This window comes from Lynx rufus, unplaced genomic scaffold (assembly GCF_022079265.1).
Source record: "Lynx rufus isolate CCGP_SWC_20201006 ecotype Redwood Valley unplaced genomic scaffold, mLynRuf1.p SCAF_2, whole genome shotgun sequence".
NCBI classification, from domain to species: Eukaryota; Metazoa; Chordata; class Mammalia; order Carnivora; family Felidae; genus Lynx; species Lynx rufus.
In genome coordinates, this window is record NW_025814834.1 from 201,889,871 (window position 1) to 201,903,345 (window position 13,475).

The 13,475-nt window shown below is 53.1% G+C and overlaps 1 protein-coding gene across 3 annotated transcripts in view; it reads left to right on the plus strand.

Moving 5' to 3' along the window:
* Window positions 1-13,475, plus strand: part of AHDC1 (AT-hook DNA binding motif containing 1) — a 64,367-nt gene that overhangs the window by 17,443 nt on the left and 33,449 nt on the right. The gene's annotated exons all lie outside the window — the stretch shown is intronic.

Genomic DNA, 13,475 nt, shown 5'->3' on the forward strand with positions numbered 1-13,475 from the left:
AAGCATCTCACCTGTGAGGTGGGGCTGGTAGAGAATTAATTTCCTGTACTATTTTAATTTTGCTGTATTTAATTTGCTGTTTATTTTAATTAATTAACGGCGGTAATCGTCTATCATAACTTGCTGCTGCTGGCTCCTCTTCGGAGGGGTGGAAGGCCAGGCCAGGTGATTGCTGAGTCAGCTATGGGGGAGAGGGAGAGCCCTGGGGGTATGTTCCTTTTTGTCTTTGCCCTTCTCAACCCAGGGTCTTCTCTACTCTCCCTGGCTCTCCTCCAAAAGCCCCCCCCCACCCCACCCCCACACTCCTCACTTGTGATGCCTCCTACTCCTCTCTCCCCAGGTTGGCCTCAGGGCTTCATGTGAAGTAAAGAGAGGCCAAGGCCCCTGCCTATGCCCCAGTAAATATATTTTAATGTCAGAGGGTGGTGGTTTAGAGGGTAGGGAGCTTGGCATGCAACCCAAGCAGTACTTAGAGACTGGCTTAGGAAACTTTCAAAGTGGAGGTCTGCTTTTTGAATGGCAGCCCCCTTCCCCACTCCAGTGCCCAAAGAGCACACACATTTGTGTGGTCAGGCCTATAGGACCGTAGCGTGTCCACCCACCTGCAAACACATCCACAGCATGTTTTCAGTTATTAGTTAATCTCTAGGATGGACCTCCCTTGTAGGGATGAGGAAATGAAGCCCAGAAAGGCTAAGTGACTTGCCCAAGGTCACACAGCAACTAAGAGAATCAGGGCCCGGATTCTGGTTGTCATCCCTCTGGCTGCGTAGAAAGAGTTAACAGGGGGAGGGAGGGGAAGGGAAGTGGCTTGGGGATTAGGGTAGGGGGGATTAGGTCAGAAGACTGATGGAGCCAGGAAATGGGGTCCTCTGGCTTTGGAGGATGTGGGGAGAGCAGTGGGTTCTTGCCACAGGGGGCTTCCCGAGGTGTGAGGTCTCTGCCACCTGTTTCCATTTCCCTGTGTGTCTTCAGTTGTCTGTTTGGAACTGGGGTTTGCTTTGTCACTTGCACTGTACCATACCAGGGGGGCCCTTCCATGGCTAGGTGGAGCCCTACTTTTATTTAGCAAACACTTACACAGCATTTCCCATATTCCAGGTACTCTTCTAGCTTTATAAATGGATATTCATTTCATCATTAAAGCAGCCCTATGATGATCATCCTTGTTTTATATATCAGAAAACAGGCTTCGAGGGGCACCTGGGTGACCCAGTCGATTAAGCATCCAACTCTTGATCTCGACTCAAGTCATGATCTCGTGGTTCCTAAGTTCGAGCCCTGCATCAGGCTCTGTGCTGATGATGCAGAGCCTACTTGGGATTCTGTCTCTCCTTCTCTCTGCCCACCCCCCACTTGTGCACCTGTGTGCGCGCTCTCTCTCTCTCTCTCTCTCTCTCTCTCTCAAAATAAATAAATATAAGAAAATTTTTTAAAAAAGAAAACAGGCTTTGAAAGGTTAAGTAACTTGCCCAGGGTCCCATAGCTAGTACCTGGTGGACAGCTTTTGCATTTGGAACTCTGGGATCCAGAGTCCTTGTTCTGAACTACCATACTCCCCTCCCCTCTTAATGCTGTAGGTGGGAGATGGGAGCCCTGAATTCCCTGGAGATGTGGCATCTTTGGGGCGTCTCTAGTCTAAGTTGAAAGGGAGATCTGGCCCCACCCTCGCCAACCCCAAGTCTGCTAAGGCAGACAGATCCCACAAATCAAGACAAATCCCCCTGTGGGGGAAGCAGTCAGAGCATCAGGTGGGCCTGGCTGGAAGGCACAGGTCAACAATTAGGAAGCCTTGGGTGGAGCCTGGATTGGGCTGCAGTGCTGGCCATGGTGGGGGTGGGGGGGAGGATTGGGGGGACAATTAAGGTGGGCCTCAGACTGTGCCCTCAGAGAGCTTGCTGTCTGGGAAAACAAGGCAGATGTGTCTGAACAGTTACCAATAGTTGTATAAGACAACAGGAGAAAAATATCACAGAGCATGATGCAGACAAAAAGAGTTTGAGCTTTGGACCCATGTAACTAACCTTAGTTACTTGACTCCTTTCTAAGCCTCAGTTTCCTCACTTGTCAAGGGGAAATAAAAATGGCACTGACTCTATAGGGTTTTATGAGGTTCAAAGGAGATAAAGTGTGAAGGGTGCTCTGGACCAGGGGCTCAGTGAACATCCATCTGTAGATGCTGAGAGCCAATCTCTGGAGAAGGAAAGGGTCCCACCCCTGGGGCTGGTATTGGAGCAGATCAGGATGGGAACGGTAAGGATGAGGAGGGTAATGAGAATCTCACTTTTGGAGTCAGGCTGCTTGAGTTTAAATCCCAAACATGACGAGTTGCTTACCCTCTCTGGGCCTTGATTTTCCTATCTGTAAAATGGTATTATAATAGTGTTTCCCACCCCCCACAGGGTATTATGAGGATTAAACTAGTTAATTCACTTATTCAGTAAGCAATATTGAGTACCTGCTAGGTACCAAATATATTGCTACTCACTGCAGATAATAAGTGGTCAATACATGTTAGCAATCTTATTATCATTATTCATATTGGGGGTGGCTATTCAGGGAGGAGGCAGAGGCTGAGGCTTTTAGAATGGAGTTGAGTGACACAATAAAATGTTGTAGAAGTAACCGCAGGCTGATATTTATTGAGTGCTTACTATGTGCCAGGCACATTAGCTCAGGTACTTGTATTATCTCCGTTTTGCAGATAGGAAACAAGTTCAAAGAGGTGTAGTGACATGCCCAGAGAAACACAGCTTGTAAGGGGTAGAGCTGGAGATTGAGAGACTCAAAAGCCAGGCTGTTAAATCACAAAGCTATAAACCTGCTTAAGAGATGTTGTAGGGTGGGGGCAGTGATCCAGCAGAGGAAGGAGGGGGAGACCTTGCCAGGAGAGGGACAGAAGTGGGCAAGGCCTCCAAATTCAGGAAGCAATGAGGGAATGGACCAAGTCAGTATATGCTCCCCCAGTGGTTTTCCCCGTCAGTAAACAAGGTATGAGCTCAGGGTAGGGAGCAAGTGAAGACTGGAAGAGGTCATCTTGAGAAATGGGCACAATTGAAAACGATGGGGAGCCAGCTCATTCCAGGCATAGGCCACAGTATCAGCAAAGGCCCAGAGGTGAGAATGAGAAGAATGGTTTAGGGCTGAGAAGTGGAGGAAATGGCTAAGAGAGGTCAGAATGAGGGTTGGGAGGACTGGTGGCCTCAGGGGCCTAGGGAGAGTGACAGCCCCAGGGAAATAGGGAGGGTGACAGATTCAAGAGGCTTAGCTAATATAGAAATAGAAATAACCCCCCGTCTGGACAGGAAATAGAGCATAGTGATCAAGAGGGCAGGCTCTGGAGGCAAATCCTAGCCAGGCTGCGATCAGAGCAAGTTGCTTGAGGCCTCATTTTCAAAGTGAGGAGTAATGCCGGTACCCACCTAAGATGGGACAATCAGTGAGAAGGGATTAGCACAGGGCCTGGCACACGGTAAGCACTCGATTCATTCATTCATTCCCCAACTACCAGGTGCACATTTAGTGTCAGGTACTTTCCTAGGACGCACAGCAGAGAACAAAGTAGAGAAAAACCCCCGCCCTCAAGGAGCTTACATTTAGAGGGTGAAACAGTTAACACCAAAATAAAGTAAAGTACATGGTGTGTTAGATGTTGATGAGTGTCAAGGAGAAAAATGAAACAGGGAAAGGGCTTGGGGAAGGCCAGGGTTGCAGGGTTAAGTAAACTTATAAATGGAGATTATTATTAGTATTATTTGTATAGCGGGTTTTAGTAGAAAAAGCACCTTCCAGTTTATAAGGTGTTTTTCCTTCATGAGAATCACTCAAGGTGTAGGTGTTGCTGTCCCCCTTTTGTAGATGAGGACACTGAGGCTCGAAGAGAAGAATCTGACCCAGGAGTCACAATTGTGAGGATAGTGCTGGCTCCCTAGGACTCCGGGTGACAAGAGAGTGTTATTCCCAAGAGTCTGGAGGACAGAAGGAGAGAAGGGTTAATGGGGGAGGATATGGGCAGTGGCCAGTGACCAGGGATGGAGCTGAACTGGAGAGCAGGGGCAGAGGCCTGCTTCCTGGAGCCAGAGATACATACAGTCAGCATACCCCAGCATGGCCTGATCAGGGTGAGTTCAGAGAGTGGCTGGACCCAGGGGCAGCCCTGAGGGCAGAGCGGGGGCAGCAGGCTGGGCCTGAGACACTGTGTGATTGAGCAAAGGGGCAGAATCTGTCCAGAACTGAGTGAGTGTGTGGGTGGTATGGAGACTGTGGGGAGGGGGAAAGAGGAGAGGAAGAAGTTAGCTCCACTGACCAGACAAGAGGCCACAACGAGGAAGGAGGTTGGCGGGGGCCAGAGCTGGCTGTGAAGGCTCTTGAATGTCAGGCTAAAGACCTCAGCAGCAGTAGGGAGCCATTACAGGTTTTGGAGCAGGGACATTGTGTCACGAGAATGACACTGAAGAAGACAAATGTGGCACTAGGCAGAGGAGGTTCAGTGGAGGCATTTTGGAGGTGGGGAGCCCACTGGGGGACTGTCATAGCTGAGCAAGAAAGAAATGGCGAGGTCAGGTTGGAGAAACAGCTTGGACTAGTGGAAAGAGGGACCTGGGAGATGAATTCCTGACCGCTAGCTTTGGGTCTGCCTCACATTTTCTTTCTTACTTTATTATTATTATTATTATTATTATTTTTTTTTTTTTTTTTTTTTTTTTTTTTTTGCCTCACATTTTCTGAGGGGCCCTGGGCTAGTCCTTTCCCATCTATTTCCCCATTTGGATTGAACTAAAGACTCCCCACCCCCTCTCTTTTTTTCTTTTTCCCTAAACATTTGAGCAAAGGATCCATTTTGAGAAGATGATGGAACTTCTCTTGAGAAAAATACAAAAAAAAATTTTCGGTTACAATGTTGGGAGGTTTACAGATCTGCCAAAGTCCATCCATGGAACCAAATTAAGTGATCAATAGTAATAAAAATAGCAGGTAGCATTACATGCTTATTACAGGCCAGGGGCTTGGCAGAGTGGTATACATCATGATCTTGTGAAGTCTGTTCAACAACCCTGTGAGGTAGGTACCGTTATTATTATTCTGTTTTACAGATGGGGAAACTGAGGAAGCCTAGAGAGGTGGAGTGATTTGCCCAAAGTCAAAGCTGGAATTGGAGCCTGGGTCTGTCAGCTCGAGAGCCCAAGATCATCACCGCTAAAATTAAGGCTAGGATTCTAGTATGGAGGACGGGGACATGGCAGGGAGGGGTCAGATGTGGGAGGATTTTCAAAGAAAGCTGTGGAAACGCACAGCTAGAGGTGAACTGTGGAAAAGGATAGTGGTACCACTCAGTCCCGAGGTGATAGGTGGTTGGAAGCGAGGAGCTAGAGATGAAGACTCCATTTGAAGCTCCCTGGTCTAGCTTCTGGGGGGGGCTGGGGGAGGGTACCTGTCCCACATGACTCCCAGGTAAGTGACTTGCTCTGGAGACTGCTGGGAAGAAGTAGGGTATGGGGCTGCTCTGTCTTCTAGGTCAGATTATACTCTGCCCCCCTGGCAAGAGAGGACTTACTCCTGACTCTTTGACTCAGCCTCCAGTGCGATCTCTGGTATCTACCCTCCCTTCCCATTCCCAAGGCCATTAGGAAGGGCCAGTGGGCTTTGATCCCTCTAGGGGAGCTCGGAAGTGGAGACACCCTTTCCATCCCAGAAAAGAGTATTGGGGCCCATCTCCTGAGATGAGAGTGGAATCTGGACCCAAGCAGCATGTGGTGCATGTTAGGCTCTGGTTTAGACCCTGGTCAGCAGTACCATCTGGAAGGAGGTAATCTAGATTAGACTAGGGCATAGCCTTAGGCTGGAATCTAGATTTATGGTGGGTTGGACTTGGCCATCTAGAACAGAGGTTGGCAAACCTTCTGTAAAGAGTTCGATAATACAAATTTTAGGCTATAGACCATTGGGTGTTGGTCATGACTACTCAACTCTGCCATTGTACCTTGAAAGCAGTCATAGACAATGCATAAATGAATGAGCATGGCTGTGTTCCCATCAAACTTGAGTTATAAAAACAGATAGCGGGTTGGATTTGGCTCTTGGGCCATAGTTTGCCAACTCTTGATCTAGAACCTCATTCTTCCTAAGGATGTCTAGATCTTAAATGTTACTAGACAGTGATCTAAGCAAATAAGGTTGTGGCCTCAGGCTATCAGGCCGGTTAACATGGAAAACAGTCCATACCACACTCTTGCTGGGATCTAGATATTGAAAATTGGTGAACAAGACATGTGTTAGACAGTGGTTTAAAGCAGACTAAGCCGTAATCTCTGGCTGAGCCTAGATTCACAGAAAGCTGGGGTGGGGTGGTGTGGGGTGGTGAGATTTAGACCAACACGTAAGGTTGTGGTCAGAATATAGGGAAGTGGGTGAGCTAAAGCCACACAGATATTGATCTAGAGCAGGCAAAGTCTTGGCCCTAAGCCAGAGTACCATATGATCTAGAACAACACTGTCCAATAGAAATGTAATGGGAGCCATACATGTAATCTAAATTTTCTAGTAGTCACATTAAACAAAATTAAAAGCGATAAATGAATTGATGTTAATAATGTATTTCATGTAACCCAATATACCCAAAACCTTACCGTTTTAACATACAATCATTATAAAATAGTTTCCTTTTTTTCTTCTTCTTCGTATTTAGGCTTCCAAACCTGATGCATATTCTGTGCTTACGACATATCTTAATTCCAACTAGCCACGTTCCCAGTGCTCAAGTTAGTTTCCACCATATTGGGCAGCACAGGTTTAGAAATGGGCTTTTCTTTGGGACCAGGATCCAGAGGAGTCATGAGCCAGAATGATCTGGAGTGAATAGAGTTGGACACGCCAGGGGTTATACTCTTAGCGGACTTGAAGTGGATGTAGACTGGCTCACCCTAGGGGAGCATTTAGCCTCTGGGTTGGGAGTTGGGAGGGGGTCCCTCCTTTGCAGTCCTGACCAAGTGGCCTCCAGCTCTTCCCTCCCTCATCCCAGAGTCACCTCCGACTCTGGAGTCTGGTCTGGCCTGGCAGGTGGGGGTGGGGCAGGGTAGCAGCTGGACCCTTGAGGGAGCAGGAGCTCCACCCCTCCAAGCCAGCTGCTGCCAGCCTTCCTGGACTGACTGTGTGGAAACAGGGGGCCCAGAGACAGAAATAAACTGCCAGGTTTCCGGGGCGGAGTGGGGGGCCTGCCAGCCTTTGTGCTTCCTTGCTGGAGGGAGGGGGGGGGCAGGAAGCAACTCCATGCCCTGTCCCAGGCTGTTACCCCTCTGTGCCATCTCCCCTCACCCCCAGGTGCCTTCACTCCCATGGCTCTGAGGCTAGGCTAAGTCTAGAATTTGGTGGGTTAGTGAACCCTGTGGGCCCAGGAGCCTGGGTCAGACCCTTGGGAACCAAGGGTGATCCCCAGGGCCCTAGACAAAGCTTTGTGGCCATGGGGATAGTGCCTATGTGCTCATTTCTAGGACTCCATCCCAGGGAAACCTGCTAGCTACCCCAGGGCAGAAGCTGAACAGATTCAGAGGGTTGCCGTGGGGTATTAGACTAGGAATTGGAAGATCTGCATTGGATGCTCACCTCTGCCACTAACTGGCCAAAGGCAACTTTGGCAAATCACACGTTGAGCCTGTTTCCTTCCCTCTAAGAAGGGTGTTTGTCCTGCTGATCTCAGGGCACTGTACTTCAATAGTTAACTCAGACTCTGGAGCCAAAGTTTATCTGACTCTGGCCTCTGCCATTGTGTGAACTTTAGCAGGTCACTTAACCTTCCTGAGCCTCAGTTTCTTCATCAGCAAAAAGGGGATATTACCTACTTTATGGGATCCTTATAATGAAGTGAGTTAATACATGCAGGGCAAGTACTCAGTGTTGGCTATTACCATTGGGTAGTTGATAAGTTCAGTTGAGTTGTAAGTGAAAATACATTATTCACATGCAAGGGGTTCTTCCCCTGAAAAGAGTTCTCTCGGACCCCCCTCATTTTATAAATGGAAAAACTGAGGCCCTCAAAAGGGAAGGTGTTTTGCCCAGAGAGGCACACAGCAAGTAAAACCTTTATTTGGTACCCACCATATAAAGCCAGGTAGCACATCCCCAATTTACAGGTAAGGAAATCGAGGCCGATGATTGGCCACTGGTGCACAGTGGCGCTATCCAGTGAGGCCTGAGTCCGCCGCTGGGGAGGGAGTGCCCAGGCCATCCGTGCTCACCCGAGGAGGGGCGTACAGGTAGCGGGCGCCCTGGAGCCGCCGCCCGAGCCAGGCGCGCTATTAATAATCCCGCCGCTCCGCCCGCCCGAGAGCGCAGGTCCGGACCGCCGCCGGGCGCCTCCCGGGCCTGGGCCGGGGCCTGAGCCCGAGCCGGATCGCGGCGGCCCTCCCCTTCCCCCGCCACGTGACACCCCCCCCCCCCGACTCCGCGGGCAGCCGAGGGCCCGGGCTGGCGGAGGGCGGGCCGGGGGCCAGGAAAAAGCCGAAAACACCGAGGCTGGGCCGCTCCCCTCCCGCTCAAAATAGCCCCCGGCCGGGGCTGCCACGCATTCCGCCGGGCCCGGGGCGCGGGAAGGGGCGGCCGGCCCGGCCCCCGCCCGGCCCGACGTGGCTGCCTCGCCGGGTTGGGGGGGGGGGGCGAGGGCGGGCCGCGCGGCCGGCCGGCATGTGGCTCTCCTTCGGGGAGCCTTGGCAGCCCGGACTGCGCGCTGCGCCGGGATGATGGAGAGCTTCTGGAATTTCCTGCAGCTGGAGAGCGCGGCCGGCCGGGGGAGCGGGCTGAGCGCGCGGCTCGGGAAGGGGCGCCTCGAAGCCCGACCCTAGGGGGCGCCTCCGCGGCGAGGGCCGTGGGGGGACATCTCTTTACCCGCCCCCAGGCCGCTGGAGTGGAGGGCGGCACACCTCCCCTCCCCCCGCCGCTCTTCGCGGGTCTGGCGGGGGTCCAGTCCCGCCCCTCCCGGCCTGGGCGGCGGAGAGGGGCCAGGTGCAGGCAACGCCCCTCCCCCAGCCGCCTGGTTTCCCTCTCGGCCCGTCACCTCCTCCAGGAGTCAGAAGCTCCACGGCCTCATCTGGGAGGGGGGTGGGGGGGTGGCAGGGATCAGGGGGCAGCGCCGGCCTGCCAGGTAGCCGGAGAGGCGGCGGCGGCGGCGGCGGGAAAACTCGGAGGCGGACTGTTCCGGCCCGAGAACTGCTGGGCCTACGGACCAGAGCCTCCTGCTCGAGCAAGAGGAGCCCCAGGGCTTCTAGGAGGGAGGCGAGGCCGTCTTCTCCCAACACCCCCCCCCCGCCACTCCCCTCACCCCCCCGCAACTGCCGAGCGGGTGGGGGGGCGGACGTGCCGGAAAAATCCTGGACAGTTTTCTGGACGTTGGCGGCAGCTTTCTTTGGGGGCAGCTCTGCACCTTGCAGGTCCTGAAGTCCAGAAAAGGGCTCCGGGAGGGAGGGGGTTCCTTTTACAGGAGCCCTGAGATCCAGGGGAGTAGGTAAGTGACCTCTCAGGGCTCACTTTTGGAAGGGGGAGGGAAAGAGGTCTACCTTGCCCTTTGTGGGGGAGGGGAAGGGATGCTTTCCCACACTTTGCTAGTTCCAATACCATTTGGCGCTCTGCAAACTGTTGAACCGTTTGGCAACTCAGGCGCCTCCCTTGCCTGGGGTGGACTACCTCTCCCCTTGCCAAGGGTCCCTGTTCAACTTCCATTTCCTGCCCCAGCCCAGCACACCCTCACCACGTTAAACAAAAGCAGTGGAGGTGGGTACAGTTGGAATCCCTCCTCTGCTACCCACTGGTTGTGTGACCTTGAGCTAGTCCCTTCACTCCTTAGTCCCTTTGCTCATCTGAAAAACTAGATAATAGTAGGTAGGCCATGGCCTTGTGGAGCTTCAAGTTGCACAATGTTTAAAGCAATTACCACAGTGTCTGCACGTAGTAAGGACAGGAAATAAAGGGCACCTGTGTAACATAGGGTCTCATTCAGAGCCCTTAAAGTATTTGAATCCCCTTCCCCTCCAACAACCCTGTGAACTTTGGCTTCCCAAGGTAAGTAGTGCCTCTCAAGCTGGGGAGGGTGGAAAGATGTTGGTTTTACTGGGTGTTCATTTATTCGTTGAACACATAGTTAACGTTCTCAGCTAGCTCCAGACTAGGGAAGAGACATTGAATTTGTGCTGGGGACTGGCCACCAAACTTTGTTAAAGCTGCAAGGGCCGTTAGAAGTCCTTCCTGCTAAGCTAGCTCTTAGTACAGATGGAGGAACTGAGGCCCACAGAGGGGGCCAGGTCTCTTCATAATACTCCTTCTAATGTTCCTTGGGAGTGGGAGTGGGGGCTGGCAGGGAGCTCTGGGCCAGGGGAAGCTGGGCAGCCCCTGGCCTGGCTCCCTGGGGTATGGCCTAGGCAGTCTGAGAGTCTGGTGGAATCCTGCTTTCCTTTCCCTCCCATCACCGCGCTGACCTTTCACTCCACCTCTGCTAGAGTGGGTGGGGGTGGAACCCAGATACCCAGATTCAAATTAAGATCCCTTTTGGCTCCCCCTCAGCCCAGGATGTTGGGCCTGGGCCTGTGTCAATTCCCACCCTTCCCTCCCCCCCATGACCCCCTCCCCCCCCTCCAGCTCTCCCTGTTTCCTGTTGGATTGGCCTTCCTTATGTACTGGAAGGAACTCAAGGCTCCATTTGTTGTCTGTGTGAACTTGAGCAAACTATGTGCCTCTGTGAGCCTCAGTTTGCTTTTCTGCAAAATGGAGTGGACATAAAAGCTACCTAGCAGAACACCTCTTTCAGGAGCATCCCAGAGGCTTTCTGGCAGAGGTTCATTTAAATAATAAAAGTCAGAGATTCCCTAGAATGTACTTTCAAGGCCAGCAATGGGGAACAGAGCCTTTCTTTACCTGTGGTTTGGGGAAGCAGCTTGGGGGGTGGGGGTGCCAGGGGCCCTGGGATAAGAAGTGGGGTGGGGATGAATGTCCACCAGACCATTTTGGCATAGTCCAGATTCGAGCAAATTTATGTGGCCCAGATTCCAGGGCTGCCAGGTGTCCGTGTCTTTGAACCCAACTGCTGGGCAGTTCTCATAAGCTCCTCTCTAGGACTGTAGACGCCCTCTCCTGACTAATCCAGCCCCACCTCCTTCCGCCTCAGGGAAGTCCTCCTGGGCTTCCTGTACCCCCTCAATTTCTCTCCAACCCATAGAGAGCTCTCCGTGAGGGACTGAAGAGAGAGGGACCAGTAGCCACAGTTGGGCTCTGTGACTTCGGGCAGGCCACTTCCCCTCTCTGGGCCTTCATTTCCTCCTGCATAGCAGAGGAGGCTGGATTAGTGACTCCCTAAGGCACCTTCCAGCTCTGACAGGCTCCGAGACTCTGTTGACTGATGTATCCTAGGAGATAGGAGCACACAGAACCCAGTCAGATGGGAGATTCCTGTGGAGGTATCCCCACCTCCAGAAGACTGGAGTGCCTCCCTTCCCTACACACATTGCTCAGGGACACTGGCAGAGATTGTGGTGGGCGGAGGGGGCATGGCACCCAAGCGAGTGGTACTGCTGATTCCCAGGGTGTCTCTTGTCAGTAGAGAGGCCTGTGCCTAAGAACAAGAGCTTGTGTCAGTCGGGGCTGTGAGACCGCTTGCTTCTAGGGGAAGGGAATGTGTGTGTCAGTGACCAGTCAGCCTCTAGGGAATGGGGGGTGCGGTGCACGAGGCAGCTAGCTTGTGGGATGGTGTGTCCGGAAGAGCGATCGAAGGGGCCGTATATTGGGGTGTGTGCAAGGCAAGAAAGCTGGCGGTGGCAAAGAAAGAAACCTAGATGAACCAGAGAGCGAAGCTCTGGGTTCGGGCAGACAGCGCGGGGAGCCTCCAGCCCTACTGGGAAGTGACGGAAGATTCAGCACAGTCTGACACAGTACGGTCTTGCCTGTGCCTAGGTTAGTCGGCTTGTTTACAGGTGTTGAGCTGAACCGCACTGTTCGGGATTGCAGTTGTCATGTTCTGTTGTAGGGGTTTCGTCAAGGTTTCCTGAACAGTGAGTGTCTGGCTGTTTTGAGGGGTGTGTGTACGGGACTGTGTTTATTGTAAGGCAGTGAGCAGCTCCTGTCCATTTGGGGTGCTTATCAGATTGTACGAGAGGCATCGGTTCTGGCTGTTAGAAAGCCTTAGGCTACATTAGGGAGATTGCCTGGCTGTAAAGGAAGGTGTTTTCAAGCTGTGAGCGAATCCTGGCCGCGTTTTGGGTGCCTCTTTCCCCTCCATCTCTTCGGGGAGGGAGGTCTCCTGTCTTAATCAGTGCCTCCGCAGGTAGGCAAGCAGGCGGTTGCTAGCCTGCTCACACTTGCAGTAATTTTACCACGGTGCCTAAGTCAGGAACAGGCGTGAATTGACCTTTTAACCCCTTCCCCGCCACAGGATTAGACTCTGTTTCCTGTTCAATCTCCTCCAGAACCAGTTCCATCCCGCCTGGGGGGCCCCCCCAAGGAGCGGATAAGCAACCCCCCATCTCTCCTCTCCTCCCTCCCCTGTGGAGCCTTGGGGGGGGGGGGCCTGAGGGCCAGGCTGGTGCAGGGTCTGGCAGGAGCTGAGGGCCCAGGCGGGAGCGATAAATATTGAAGAGGAGGGATTTCGGTGTGGGCTGGAGCAGCTGCAGTGGTTCGAGTGTCACACTATCTCTCCCCAGGTTTACTGACCCATTTCCATTCACGCGGCTGCCGGTTTCCTAGCAACGGCAACAGTCCCCCCAGAACAGGCGGAGTGTGTGTCTGCCATTAGCGACTGCCGCAACTGTGTCAAGGTTACCCCGCTCCCTGCAAACCCACCCCGGCGGGTTTGTTTTCTGCCAGCGCCTGGCACACACAGTGCCAGCCAGGGAGGGGGAGGGGAGGGGGCTGGGGGCCAGCCCAGGGGCTTGGGTGGGGGTGGGGGGCCCCCCCAAGGAGGAGCTGCAGTTCCCGGTCCAGTGGGAGCCAACTTGGACTGAGGCCGAAGCAGCTGCCCCCCCCTCCTTGGCTGGTGGAATTCCTGAGCCCGAGGGGAGCAGGGGGCGGGGCTGTCCCTCAGCCCTGACCCCCGAGATTCCAGAGCCTGGGGGGAGGGGTGTGGGCCGAGGGGCCTCCGGGAAGCCTGCCTGATCTGACCCCACCTGGCTTGTTCTGCTCCTGCCCTGGCTTCCTCCCACTCCTGCGCAGCAACATGCTCTTCTCTGCTCACAGCTCTTTGTCCCAACCTCTGTGCCTGCTCTCCCCCCCCTCAGACTCCCCAGGGCAGGGTTGTATTTCTCCCATCAGACTAGGGGCTCCTGAGGTTGGGGTTCATGATTTGTTCTTTCCTTCTCCTCAGTACCAGCTCCTGACTGTTTTTCCAAATGTCATGGGAGATGAGATTAAACAGTTGGGGTGGCAAAGGATAATTTTTCTTAACAGGGACTAGCAGGGCAAATGCCCTCATTCCACCTCCTCAGTGAAGTCAATTCTGCTTGCAA